Source organism: Hemitrygon akajei, chromosome 7 (assembly GCF_048418815.1).
Source record: "Hemitrygon akajei chromosome 7, sHemAka1.3, whole genome shotgun sequence".
NCBI lineage: Eukaryota > Metazoa > Chordata > Chondrichthyes > Myliobatiformes > Dasyatidae > Hemitrygon > Hemitrygon akajei.
In genome coordinates this window covers 17,435,143-17,449,207 of record NC_133130.1, presented here as the reverse complement: position 1 = coordinate 17,449,207, position 14,065 = coordinate 17,435,143, and the positions used below count along the sequence as shown (strand labels likewise).

Here is a 14,065-nt window from a genome sequence, read left to right as displayed (position 1 = left end):
AAGTTTGATGGTCACGGGCAGGAATGACTTCCTATGACGCTCAGTGTTGCATCTCGGTGGAATGAGTCTCCTGAGCCTAACCAGTACATTATGGAGTGGATGGAAGACATTGTCCAAGATGGCATGCAACTTGGACAGCATCCTCTTTTCAGACACCACCGTCAGAGAGTCCAGTTCCACCCCCACAACATCACTGGCCCTACGAATGAGTTTGTTGATTCTGTTGGTGTCTGCTACCCTTGGCCTGCTGCCCCAGCACACAACAGCAAGCATGATAGCACTGGCCACCACAGACTCATAGAACATCCTTAGCATCGTCCGTCAGATGTTAAAGGACCTCAGTCTCTTCAGGAAATAGAGACGGCTCTGACTCTTCTTGTAAACAGCCTCAGTTTTCTTTGACCAGTCCAGTTTATTGTCAGTTTGTATCCCAGGTATTTGTAATCCTCCACCATGTCCACACTGACCCCTTGGATGGAAACAGGGGTCACCGGTGCCTTAGCCCTCCTCAGGCCCACCACCAGCTCCATAGTCTTCTTCACATTAAGCTGCAGATGATTCTACTCGCACCATGTGACAAAGTTTCCCACCGTAGCCCTGTACTCAGCCTCATCTCCCTTGCTGATGCATCCAGCTATGGCAGAGTCATCAGAAAACTTCTGAAGATGGCAAGACTCTGTGCAGTAGTTGAAGTCCGAGGTGTAGATGGTGAAGAGAAAGGGAGACAGGACAGTTCCCTGTGGAGCCCCAGTGCTGCTGACCACTCTGTCTGACACACAGTGTTGTAAGCGCACGTACTGTGGTCTGCCAGTCAGGTAATCAATAATCTATGACACCAGGGAAGCATCCACCTGCATCACTGTCAGCTTCTCACCCAGCAGAGGAGGGATAACCACAGTATCCATCCAACTAGTCCCAATTTCTTGTGTTAAACCCTGCCCCTCCACTTAGATAGGAACATGCTCCTTAGAAGACACCACTGTACCTGCTTCAACCACTTCCTGTGGCATCTTGTGAATGTTAATCATTTTTTGCATAACGCATAATTATTACATTGGAAATGTGGCTGATTTCCCTTTGACAGTATCCCACATTGAGCTGGGCAATTTTTGTGGCATAGACCCCCATGTTACAAGGTGTGCTTGTATTCCCGGAAATTAAGTCATGTAGAGATTTTTCTAATGGCAAGATATGTCTTTGTTGCTCTGTGCTTGTGCTCGCTGGACTTTAGAAGAATAATGGGCGATCTCATTGAAACCTATTGAAAGGCTTTGATAGAGTATATGTGGAGAGTATGATTTCTGTATCAGGAAGACTAATATCAGAGGGCACAGCCTCAGAATGGAAAAACATCCCTTTAAAACAGACGAGGAATTTCTTTAGCCAGAGGATGGTGAATCTGTGGAATTAATTGCCTCAGATGGTTGGGGAGGCCAAGTTACTGGATGTATTTAAAGTGGAGATTCTTGATTAGTAATGGCATCAAAGGTTACAGGGAGATGGCAAGAGAGTGGGTTTGAGAGGGATAATAAATCAGCCATGGTGTAGCAGACTTGATGGGCCAAATGGCCTAATTTTGCTCTGATGTCTTTTGGTCTTATAGTCTTATGTCATCTGCGCATGTATTAATGAAATAAGATTTTAAAAATTGTAAAATTTGTGTTGATTTATTTATTTTTCACATAACTTCTATGAGACCCAATTACATTCTGTACCTCAAATTTTTAGGTGGTGATTTGTGAATTCCTGTAACTTGGGATCGCCTGTAAATCACTATTACCTTGGACTATATTTCCTCTTATTTCCTTTATCTTTAATCTCACACTAGTGTCGTTGCTTATTTTGCTAATTTTGCTCAAGTGTAAGAAGTATATAATTTACATTTGTCTTCATGTATGCTGCTGCTGCTGTAAAAAGCAGATTTTCATGCCATATCTATTCTGAGTACGACAGCAAGCTTGAACTCTTGGGCTAGCAATTCGCAGACTTTGGTGAAGGTGTTGCATTGTTACATGGAGGCTTTGGAGATGTCACAAGCAACACACTTAGTGGTGGCATCCGTTAGTCTTGCAAGACCATGGATCTGTGCCTGGAATGGTTTCCAGGGCGCAGGCCTGGACAAGGTTGTATGGAAGACCAGCAGTTGCCCATGGAGCAAGTCTCCCCTCTCCACGCCACTGATGTTATCCAAGGGAAGGGCAAGGGCCAATACAACTTGGCACCGGCGTCATCGCAGGAGTTACCAGAAAAAGGTTGAAGGCAATGTCGGACTGCGTTAGGGATTCCAGTTCTGGATTTGTCCTCAGGGTTTACACCCGAAGCCTTTCCCATGAGTGGGTATGGTCGCAAGGCAGCGGTAGTTTGAAATCAGAGTTTTCCCTCTCTTAGACGGACTGCCTGACCAGGCTGACAAGCTCCATCAACCTGAAACACACACAAAACACTGGAGGAATTCAGCAGGTTAGACAGCATCTATAGAAAAGATTAAGCAGTCAACATTTTAGGCTGACTCCCTTCATAAGGATTGGGGGGAGAAGTGGATGAAGACTAGCTGAAAGGTCATGCGTGAAGCCAGGTAAGTGGGAAAGGTCAAGGGCTGGAGAAGAAAGCATCTGGTAGGAGAGTGGACCGTAGGAGAAAGGGAAGAAGGGGACCCAGGAGGAAGTAATAGGCAGTTGAGAGGAAATGAAAGGTCAGAATGGAGAATAGAGGACTGGGTGCGGGGGGGGAGAATTTGTTCACATGAAGGAGAAATCAATATTCATGCCATCAGATTGGAAGGTACCCAGAGGGTGGCCTCATGTTGGCATGAGGAGGCCAACGATTACCATGTTGACATGGAAATGAGAAATGGAATTAAACTGTTTGGCTACCGGGAAGTCCTGCTTGTGGCAAATGTGTGGAAATTTCTTGTGACATAGCATATCATAGATTAGTGGCTTCGGGAGTTGGATGCCAGGTAAGGAGATGATGTGACCCACCCACTGTAGCTGGCTTTGTGAGTTTATAGCCTTGGTGTTAACCTGGGAGACAATGTTACTGTTAGTTTGCATATCTGCAGTGGATTTGGAGGATTTTTGGCAAGTGACTTTGGTGTCCTCCAATGCTTTAAGGTACCTGTTGTGACCAATCCAGGTCTCCAATGAATGCAGGAGGTCAGGGAACAGTGCGCTCAAGGGACCTTAAGTTTGGTGTCTGCTTCAAAACCTTGTTTTTGAACACCTGTTCCTCATGTGGCCAAAGATTGTGTTCACATTCTGGATGTGCTACTGGATTTCATCATTGTTGTTTGCCCTCTCTGAGAGATGGAAAATGAATCTTGTTGGCCATGTTCCCATCATCGACCTATTAGGGCAGGTGTTCTCAACCTGCCCTAGAAGTAGGGGCCCATGGCATCAAAAAAATTGGAACACCTGCGTCAGTGGATGCATCAAGGTTGGGCCGGGATTGGTGAAGATCCTTTTACCTTCTGGAATTTTGGTGTGATGCCCATCTCCTCATGCCTTTCAATGGAAGATATTAATGGTTGGTGCTTGGCCTCCATGTGTGCACATCCATGAGCATCATCAGTCCACTGTAACTGGATGACTGAATTTGACTCAAGTTGAAATTTATTGTCATGCACTCTACACAGCTAAATGAAGCAACATTCTGCTGGGACTAAGGTGCAAAACACAGTACATATATTATGTACAACACAAAATAATATTAATACAATATTATTAACAGATGATAAAAAATCTATATGTTCCAGTTGACATAAAGTGCATATATGACATATAGTTAAATATACAACAGTATAATGCTACTAGCGCTGTCATAAATAATGTGTGCTGGGTGGTAGCAGGGTGTTCAGAAGTCTCACAGCCTGGGGGATGAAGCTATACGCAGCCTAACAGTCCTTGTTGTTATACTGCAGTACCTCCTGCCTGATGGTAAAGAGGTCAATGAGATTGTGGGATGGATGGAAGGGATCCTTGACCATGCTAAGGGCTAAGAGCGTATGCCCAAATTGGCAAACATCTTCTGTAAAAAAGACCCTTTCACATGCCATGATAATTTTGGGCAGAGATTAGCATTAATTAATAAACTAGTAACAATAATTGTGGACTTATTTTAAGGAGCAAGGATGAGTCCTGTTAATTTACACACATTCATGATTTTACACTTACTACATGCATAACAGAGGTAGATTGAAATAAATGAAGCCTTTAAGCAAACCTGTCCAAAAATGATTAATATTAATCTTTAAATAAGACAACTGAAAAATAAATATTCATGGAGGCAGTAATCTGCATACAGTATTTACTGTTAATATCACTGAATATCCATGTTTACTCACAAAACAAAAAAGTATAAGAGCAAAGCCAATTCCATCTGGCCCAACCGTTTACTATCCAAATACAGATGTGTGCATCAGGTCCATGAGGATTTCAAAACATATCATCCAACATCACAAGTTCTCACATCTGTCCAGCTGTGTGAGGCGTTTTCAGTGAGAGCATCTGACTGCTCTCAGGTTGTAAAAGTTTTGCTTCATTTGGCAGTCCGGGTAATCATAATGTAACTTCTTATGGGTGGGGTTTAAAGAATCAAGGGTGGTACTGCATGCCACATGCCCAAAAATATTTTTCACTTGCCATGTTGGTTCACCACCTGCATTCCACTAGGGAGCTTGTTGGAGGTGAAAAATTGCTGAGATAATGATGGAAGAGAGAATTAGCTGGATGACGTGTCCTTTTTTGAGCCCAGTCTGCACTAGAATTGAGTCTGCGATGCATGTAGCATGATAGGAGGAGAATAGTGATTTATGGGCCCTATGTTTGAGATAAATCCTTCATAATCTTTCCCTTTGAAGTTAAAAACGTTTTAGTGATAGTGCCAAATCCCAGAACCAATCCCCCGCAGATGCTCAAGTCCCTTATTTAACCTGTTCCAATGCAGTGGTCTTTAGGACCCAGCGGAACCCCGGACCTTATTTAACCTGTATCAGTGCGGTGGACTTTAGGACCTGGCGCAGCTCTGAATCCGCGGTGTTTCTGTTCATGAAAATGATCAAGATTGAAAATAAAGTGGAAGTAATAAAGCGATTGGAAAGAGGTGAAACGCCATCGGTCATTGGAAAAGCGTTAGGCTACAGTCAGTCAATGATCGGAACAATTTTAATGGAGCATTTGAAAGGCCCTGCCCCGATGAAAGCTACGATTATTACTAAGCAAGGCAGTGGTTTAATTATTGAAATACATATGTTTCTTAAGTGTTTTATTTGCATAGAAAGGTAAAATGTATACTAAGACAAACATTTTACTAACTGAGGCTACATAATACCAGATGTACCTTTTCCGACTTCAAATCCGACTTAAAAACAGACTCAGGAACGGAACTCGTTCATAACCTGGGGACTGCCTGTACTTTTAATTCATCTCTAGATTACCTATAATACCTAATACAATGTAAATAGTTGTTATTCTGTATTTAGGGAAAAATGACAAGAAAAAATAGTCTGTACATGCTCAAATGACGAGTGCTGGAGAGTGAACTTCTGAGTTTTCCTGATCCTCAGTTGGTTGAATCCGCGCACGCGGAACCGGTGGATAAGGAGGGCCAACTGTATGTCACCATATACAACCCTGAGATTAATTTTCCTGTGGGCATACTCAGCAAATTTATAGAATAGTAACTATAACAGGTTCGATCAAAGATTAACAGGAGTGCAAAAGAGAACAAACTTTGCAAATGCAGATATAAATAAATAGCAATAAATAACGAGAACATCAGTTAAAAAGATCTTAAAGGGAGATCATTGATTCTAGGAACATTTCAATGATGGGGCAAGTGAGTGTAGTTATCTTCTATTCAAGAGCCTGTTGGCTAAGGGATAGTAACTGTTCTTGAATCTGATGGTGTGAGTCCTGAGGTTCTTGTACCTCCTACCTGATGACAGCAGCGAGAAGAAAGCATGACCTAGGTGGTGGGGACCTCTGATGATGTGAGGACTTCGGGGTGGTGGGGACCCCTCATGTGGCCTTGCTGGACAGAAAGTACATTACAAATTTGAAAGCTCTCTTTATCCTCCCCAGAGACCGTTGAGAAATGTTTTTGCAGTTTAGTGTCTGACAATAATAAGAAAAAAAGTGATGGCAATTAGTTTTTTTTTTGAGATGGAAAGAAACTGTCATGAAATAAGTTCACTTTCCTTGGTTTGTAGGGAATGGAACATTTGGCATTCATACTATTAGCAACCCTTGGTGCTTTTTTTTCTCCAATACTTTTCTTATGGTTGGCTGACTGCTCCTAGATTCATTGGCGAAGAGATGAATATTTTCCTGTTCATAGTTGCCCAGGGTACGACATTTTTATGGAAAGCAGCCACACTTAAATAGGGAATAGTAGAGTATAATGATGTTGAGTAAAGAGTTGATCATCCATGAAGAAAGAGGAGACTTGAGCCGGATTCAGTATTTGATAGGAAACACTTAGAATAGGTTAAATCATTTTTATTTTATTCATTCATTGAAGTGTAGACTAATGAAGGGTGATGATATAGAAGTGAATTAAATTATGGGTGACATAGATGAATGCACAGTTTTTTTCCATGTTTAGGGTTTGATGTGAGAAGCTGGGAGCTGATAGGTGGCCCTTTACCTCTAAAGGACTAAAGAAGAATCTGACAGGAGAGTGGACCATGGGAAATAGAGAAGGAGGAGGGGCACCGGAGGGAGGTGATAAACAGGTGATAAAAATGTTAAGAGGAGAACCAGAATAGGGAATGGAAAAAAAGAGAAGTTGTGGGGAATGGGAGAGAAATTGTTTATGCCATCAGGTTGGAGGCTACCTAGAGTAGATGTGAGATATTACTCTTTCAACCATCAGCTTCTCTGAACTTCTGGTAATAACCCCCCCCCCCATTCTCTAATGTGGCTCCCTCTTACCCCTTCTCCTCACCTGCCCATTAACTCTCTAAGCGTCCCTCTTCCTTCCCTTTATCCCATAGTTTATTGACTTCTCCTATTAGATCCTCCTTTAGCCCTTTACCTTTTCCACCTATCATGGAAACATATAACATTACAGGACAGAAACAGGCCTTTTGTCCCTTCTTGGCTGTGCCGGACCATTTTTCTGCCTAGTCCTACTGACCTGCAGCTGGACCATATCCCTCTATACGCCTCTCATCCATGCACCTATCCAAGTTTTTCTTATGTTAAAAGTGAGCCCGCTTCATCTGGCAGCTCATTCCACACTCCCACCACCCTCTGTGTGAAGAACCCCCCCCCCCCCATGTTCCCTTTAAACTTTCCCCCCTTCACCCATGTGCTCTAGTTTTTTTCTCCCCTAGCCTCAGTGGAAAAAGCCTGCTTGCATTCATCACTGACTTTCTCACTTCATTCTTCCTCTCCCACCTTTCTCCTCACCTGGTTTCACCAATTACCTGCCAGCTTATCGTCCTTCCCCTTAACCCACTTTCTTATTCTGGCTTCTTTCCCCCTTTCCAGTCCTGAAGAAGGGTCACGGCCTAAAATATCAACTGTTTATTTCTATCTTCAGACTGACCTGCAGAGTTCTTCCAGTTTGTGCATGTGCTTGTGTGTTGCTCAAGATTTCCACCATCTGCAAAATCATTTGTGTGTATGATGGGCAAAATGGGACTAGCTTTGAAGTGGTTCTTGATTGGCATAGACCAGTTGGGCCAAAGGGCCTATTACTCAGAAGCATTCGGGCTCTTACGACCAGACTATATAACAGTTTCTTCCCCCAAGCTATCAGACTCTCAATACCCGAAGCCTGGACTGACACCTTGCCCTACTGTCCTGTTTATTATTTATTGTAATGCCGGTACTGTTTTTGTGCACTTTATGCAGTCCAGTGTAGGTCTGTAGTCTAGTATAGCTTTCTCTGTTTTTTTTAAATTACGTAGTTGAGTCTAGTTTTTTGTACTGTGTCATGTAAACCATGGTCCTGAAAAACATTGTCTCATTTTTACTATGCACTGTACCAGCAGTTATGGTCTAAATGACAATAAAAGTTGACTTGACTTGACTATGTTATATGACTGTATGGGTTGTGGACATCACTGCCATTGAATTGAATTGACTTTATTTCTTACATCCTTCACATACATGAGGAGTAAAATTCTTTATGTTACGTCTCCACCTAAATGTGCAATGTGCGATCATAGTAATTTATAATAGATAGAACAGTCAATGTAATATAGGGTACACTCAGATCAGCGTGAGTTCATCAGTCTGATGGCCTGGTTAAGAAGCTGTCCCGGAGCCTGTTGGTCCTGGCTTTTATGCTGCGGTACCATTTCCTGGATGGTAGCAGCTGGAATAGATTGTAGTTGGCGTGTGACTCAGGTCCGCAATGATCCTTCAGACCCTTTTTTCACACCTGTATTTGTAAATGTCCCGAATCATGGGAAGTTCACAACTACAGATGCACTGGGCTGTTCACACCACTCTCTGCAGAATCCTGCGGTGAAGGGAGGTACAGTTCCCATATCAGGCAGTGATGCAGCCAGTCAGGATGCTCTCAATTGTGCCTCTGTAGAAAGTTCTAAGGATTTAGGGGCTCATACCAAACTTCCTCAACCGTCTGAGGTGAAGGAGGTGCTGTTGTGCCTTTTTCACCACACAGCCAATGTGTACAGACCATGTGAGGTCCTCAGTGATGTGGATTGAGTTATTGAGGGCCATATTGGTGAGTCTGGAATCATGTGAAAGTCAGGCCAAGTAAGATTGACAGATTCTCTTCTGAAAGAACCTGGTTGTAATACTATATTTTGCATTCTGTTTTCTTTTTACTCAGTTAGTATGGAGTGATCTGTCTGGAAAGCACACACAAGTTTTTCCACAGTAGTTTGGCATTTGTGACAATATTAGAACTATACCAAGTGAAGCAGACTGGCTCATGCAGCAGTCCAGTAGCTTCATGTTTATCTTCATGCAAGTTTACTTAATGATGCTAATTCACATTCCACAGCTGCCATGCTGGGATTCAAAGCTGCCTCTCAGAATCAGTGGTCCAGAATTCTGGCTGCTCGACAAGGCATTTAACCACAATCACTCTAACCCTGATGCTCCAAATTCTGGGTGTAGATAATCCATTGGATGGAACAACTTGTTTGAATTATTGACAGCTGTTTGACTGATAACATCCATTACTATGCAGGCCATGCTCTCTTCTCACTAGCACTATGGGGCAGTTGATACAGGTTCCACATCAGCAGGTTCAGGAATGGTTATTAGCCTACGACCATCAGGCTCCTGAACAATGTTTCCTCAAAGGTGTGCACATGTGCATGCTCACATATCTTTTGCTACTAGTGTGCGAAGGAAATTAAACTGCGTACAAAAGATTGTCACCCTCTACCTCATTGGCATGTTAAGTATATTTCATGATTGTACACAATCACATTTCCTTTGTGTAAGAAGTGGTAAGAGGGAAGCCAGAATGAGTTATAGAAAAGATGTTGGTGGGGGGAGAGATGAGGCAATTGTGGAAGCCAAGACATTGGGTATATTTAAAGATGAGGTTGATAGGTTCTTCATTAGTCAGGGCATCAAAGCTTTTGGAGGGGAGGGCAGGGGAATGGCCTAAATCTGCTCCTATGTCTTATGCCCTCCAAAGCCTCTCAGTTGTTTGTATTTTTGTTGTATAGGCTTGTAAACCCTTTTATTTGCGCTAATTGGCATCAAGACCTGACCTAAATGTTGCATAGGTGACAGCTGTAAAAATGTTGTATTTTCATTTAAAAGGAATACAGGAAAGATATCAATATGATTGTAAGCGTACAGAGAAAATTTACAAGGATGCTATTGGGACTTGAGGACCCGAGGTACAGGGAAAGGTTGAATAGGTTAGGTCTTTATTCCCTGGAGGGTAAGAGAATGAGGGGAGATTTGATAGTTATACAGAATTATTTATTAATTTAGTGATACAGTGCAGAGAAGGCCCTTCCAGCCCTTGGAACCATGACACCCCCGGCAACGACACAACCCTGATTATCCTTTAAACTAATCATGGGACAATTTACAATGACCATTTAACCTATCTGGTATGTCTTTGGACTGTGGGACGAAACCAGAGCACCCGGGGAAGAACTACATGCACTCCTTGCAGGACAGTGCTGGGATTGAACTCTGAACTCCAGAATGCCCCAAACTGTAATAGTCTTGCACTAACTGCTACGCTATCGTGGATTTATTGTGTTTTGCATTGTTCTATGGCACTTGAGGTCCTGAGTTATAGGGAAAGGTGCCAATGTAGTGTAGCAGTTAGCATAGTGCTACTACAACTTGAGGTGTCGGAGTTTAGAGTTCAATCCCGGCACCCCATGTAAAGTGCCATGGGATGTCTTTCCTCTGGAACACACAAATTTTCTTCTGGTGCTCTTGTTTCCTCCCACAGTCCAAAGACAAAGGTAGGGTAATTGGTCACTGTCGATTGTCCTATGATGAGGTTAGGGTTAAGTTGGTGTTGTCAGAGGTTGCTGGGCAGTGCAGCTGAAAGGGCCTACAAAATGCTGTATCTCTAAATAAAATTAGGGCTTTCTTCCCTGGACAATTAGGAGAATGCGGGGAGATTTGATGGAGGTATAGAGAATTATGAGGAGTATAGATTGAATGTAAGCAGGCTTTTTCCCACTGAGATTGGGTAAGGTGAATTAGAGCTCATGGGTTAAGAGTGAAATGCTTGAGGAAAAGATGAGAGGTTATTTCACTCAGGATGGGACGAGCTGCTGGTGGAAGTGGTGGATATAGGTTTGATTGTGACAGTTAAGAGAATTTTTACATGAACGGGAAGAGTATGGAAGGCGATGGTCCAGATGAGGGTTGATGGGACTAGGCAGAATAACAGGTCTGCATGGACTAGATGGGCCAAAGAACCTGCTTTATTTATTTATTTATTTATTTAGTGATGAAGCATGGTAACAGGCCCAACAAGCCCGCATTGCCCAATTCCACCCATGTATCCAACTAACCTACAAATCTGTACATTTTTCAGAATGTGGGAGGAAATTGGAGCACCCAGAGAAGCCCACATGACCCAAGGGAGAAAGCACAAACTGTCCATAGACAGTGGCAGGAAATGAACCAGGGTCGCATTATGCGAACCATTATGCTTCCATAAAATCTTTGACTCTGTGACCGTGATAATATGTTATACTGCCAGTGCCATTATTCATTGTGTTTGCTGTTTTCATGTTTACTCTGCTGAGTGAAGGCTCTTCCTCCTTTGGGAATCCAATAAATTGTTCCCTTATCCATAAGGAGCCAAGACTCATAAGACCATAAGATATTGGAGCAGATTTTGGCCAATTGGTCCTTCAAGTCTGCTGTGTCATTTCATCATGGAATGATCCATTTTCCCTCTCAGCCCCGATCTCCTGCCTTCTCCCTGTATCCCTGATTAATCAAGAATCTATCAACCTCTGCCGTAAGTATACCCAATAACAGCCTCCACCACCACCTGTGGCAATGAATTCTACAGATTTGCCACTCTCTGGCTAAAGAAATTCTTCATCTTAGTTCTAAATGGATGCCCTTCTATTCTGAGGCTCTATCTTCTGGTCTTAGACTCCCCCATTATCGGAAACATCCTCTCCACATCCACTCTATTGAGGACTTTCAACATTCCATAGGCTTCAATGAGATACCCTCTCATTCTTCTGAATTCCATTGAGTACAAGCCCATAGCCATCAAATGCTCCTCATATGATAAGTCTTTCAATCCCAGAATAATGTTGGAATATCCTTCCTTGGGTAAGGGGCTCAAAAACTGCTCGCAATACTCCAAGTGAGGCCTCAGCAGTGCCTTATAAAGACTCAACATTACATTCTTGATTTTATATTCTGGCCCTCTCGAAATGAGCGCTAACATTGTGTTTGCCTTCCTCACTACCGACCCATTGAACATCATTGGCAGACCGTTTACCATCAGGTTAATCCTTGATCCAACTGATTGTGATTAAATAGGATGTCAGTGGAAGATTACGTTAGTCATATGTTTACCTCTCAGAACAAAATAGTACTAATTGCCACTGGTGGACTGGAGCTTCTGTATGGAGCCTCTTGGCCCAGAATTTGCTGATCATGGCAGTGAGTGGAAATGTAAGCAGAACTTAATGTGCTGTAACAAGGGGTAGCCTGGGATGATGGTGGATAGAATGATTCACAGTGAGTCACAAGTGTCAAGCAGCTTGGTGAATGCCTTGCCAGTAGCTCAGTGATGTAAAAGGCATCTGGCATATTTAAAATAGAAAGTGACACACTGATTTCAATTCAGACTTGGAGAACGTCTACAGGTTTTGGTTATTTTAACAATTGCAACTTTCTGAATTTTTGTGGAATTTAGTGGGATTCCAGCTTTAGTTATTTCAACCAAGTGGCAGAGGGTTTGGGAAAGAGCTGGGTGCACAGTTCTACACTAACTTTGCAGGAATTTGTGCATCGGAGAACTTGGCCTGGAGCATTAAAGGAGCATTTCCTGGCCAATACCCAGCAGTGGAGAGATGTCAAGTTCCAAGAGACAGGAGTCCTCCAACAATTGGACACAGGTTCATAGGGTCCTAATGAAGGGTCTCAGCCTGAAACATTGGCTCTTTATTTCTTAAAAATAAATGCTGCCTGACTGATGGAGTTCCTCCAGCATTTTGTTTGTGTTATTCTGGATTTCCAGCATCTGCAGAATATTTTGTGTTTATCAGGTGGTGATAGTTTGGCAGTTGTGTGGCTGCAGAATTCATTCCACATCCCTTGACTATGCAGGGAGGCAGGCAGGGAATCTGAGGAGCCACTGGGGCCAGAGTGATAAATCATGCGCACAATATTCAGATACCACTGCCTGACAAATGAATGTGGCACAGATTCTGCCCTAACTCCATCTAAAGCAGGGGTTCCCAACCTGCAGTCAATGGCATAAAAAAATTGGGAACCCCTGATCTAAAAGTTGGCATAGTGGGCCAAATCTCAAATATTGATGAGTCTGTGTACAGGAAGGTGATAGAGAGTCTGGTGACATGGTGTCACGCTGATAACCTTTCCCTCAGTGTCAACCATACAAAAGAGAATCATTTGATTTCATGATGGAGGGCAGTATGTCTGCTCCTGTTTACATCTATAGTGTTGAGGTGGAGAGGGTTGAGAGCTTCCTGGGAACTAGGAGTATCTCCAGTAGCTGGTTCTGATCCAGTAATGGAAGTACCATCATCAAGAAAGCGTCTCTACTTCCTCAGGAGGCAAAGGAAATTTGGTGTGACCTCATTGACCCTCACCTATTTTTATAAGTGCACCATAGAAAGTATTGTATCCCAGCACATCTTAGCTTGGTGCAGCAACTGCTCTGCTAAAGGCTCAGCAAACTGTAGAGAGTTGTGGGCGCAGCTCAGCACATCAGAGACCAGTCTCCCATCATAGACTCTGTTCACATTTCTCTGCCTCAGAAAAGCAGCCAACATAATCAAAGGACCCACCCACACCATATCTTCTCTCTCATCGGGCAGAAGACATAAAACCTTGAAAATGTGTCGGTCAAGGGCAGATTGTATCCCACTGTTGAAAGACTATTGAACAGTTCTCTTGTACAATAAGATGGACTCTTTACCTCACAGTCTATCTTGAATCTTATTGTCTGTCAGAGTTACACTTTCTCTGCATTCTGTTATTGTTTTACCCTGTCCAACCTCAATGTACTGATGTACATAATAATATGAGCTGTATGGATATACTGCAATTCAAAGTTTTCTTTTACTGTACCTTAGTACGTGACAATAATAAACCAATTACCAATTAATCTGGTGACAATACGCAAACTGAAGACTAGCTGTTGGTGGTAAAATCCCTGGTTGTTGTTGGGGAGGTGATGACACAAATGTTGGAGGTGTTGTGGATAGTGTGGAGGGCTGTCAGAGGTTATAGCGGGACATTGATAGGATGCAAAACTGGGCTGAGAAGTGGTAAATGGGGTTCAACCCATATAAGTGTGAAGTGGTTCACTTTGGTAGGTCAAATATGGTGGCAGAATATAGTATTAATGGTTAAGACTCTTGGCAGTGTGGAGGATC

The 14,065-nt window shown here is 42.9% G+C and overlaps 1 protein-coding gene across 1 annotated transcript in view; it reads left to right on the top strand.

Moving 5' to 3' along the window:
- Positions 1 to 14,065, top strand: part of vta1 (vesicle (multivesicular body) trafficking 1) — a 302,456-nt gene that overhangs the window by 14,443 nt on the left and 273,948 nt on the right. The gene's annotated exons all lie outside the window — the stretch shown is intronic.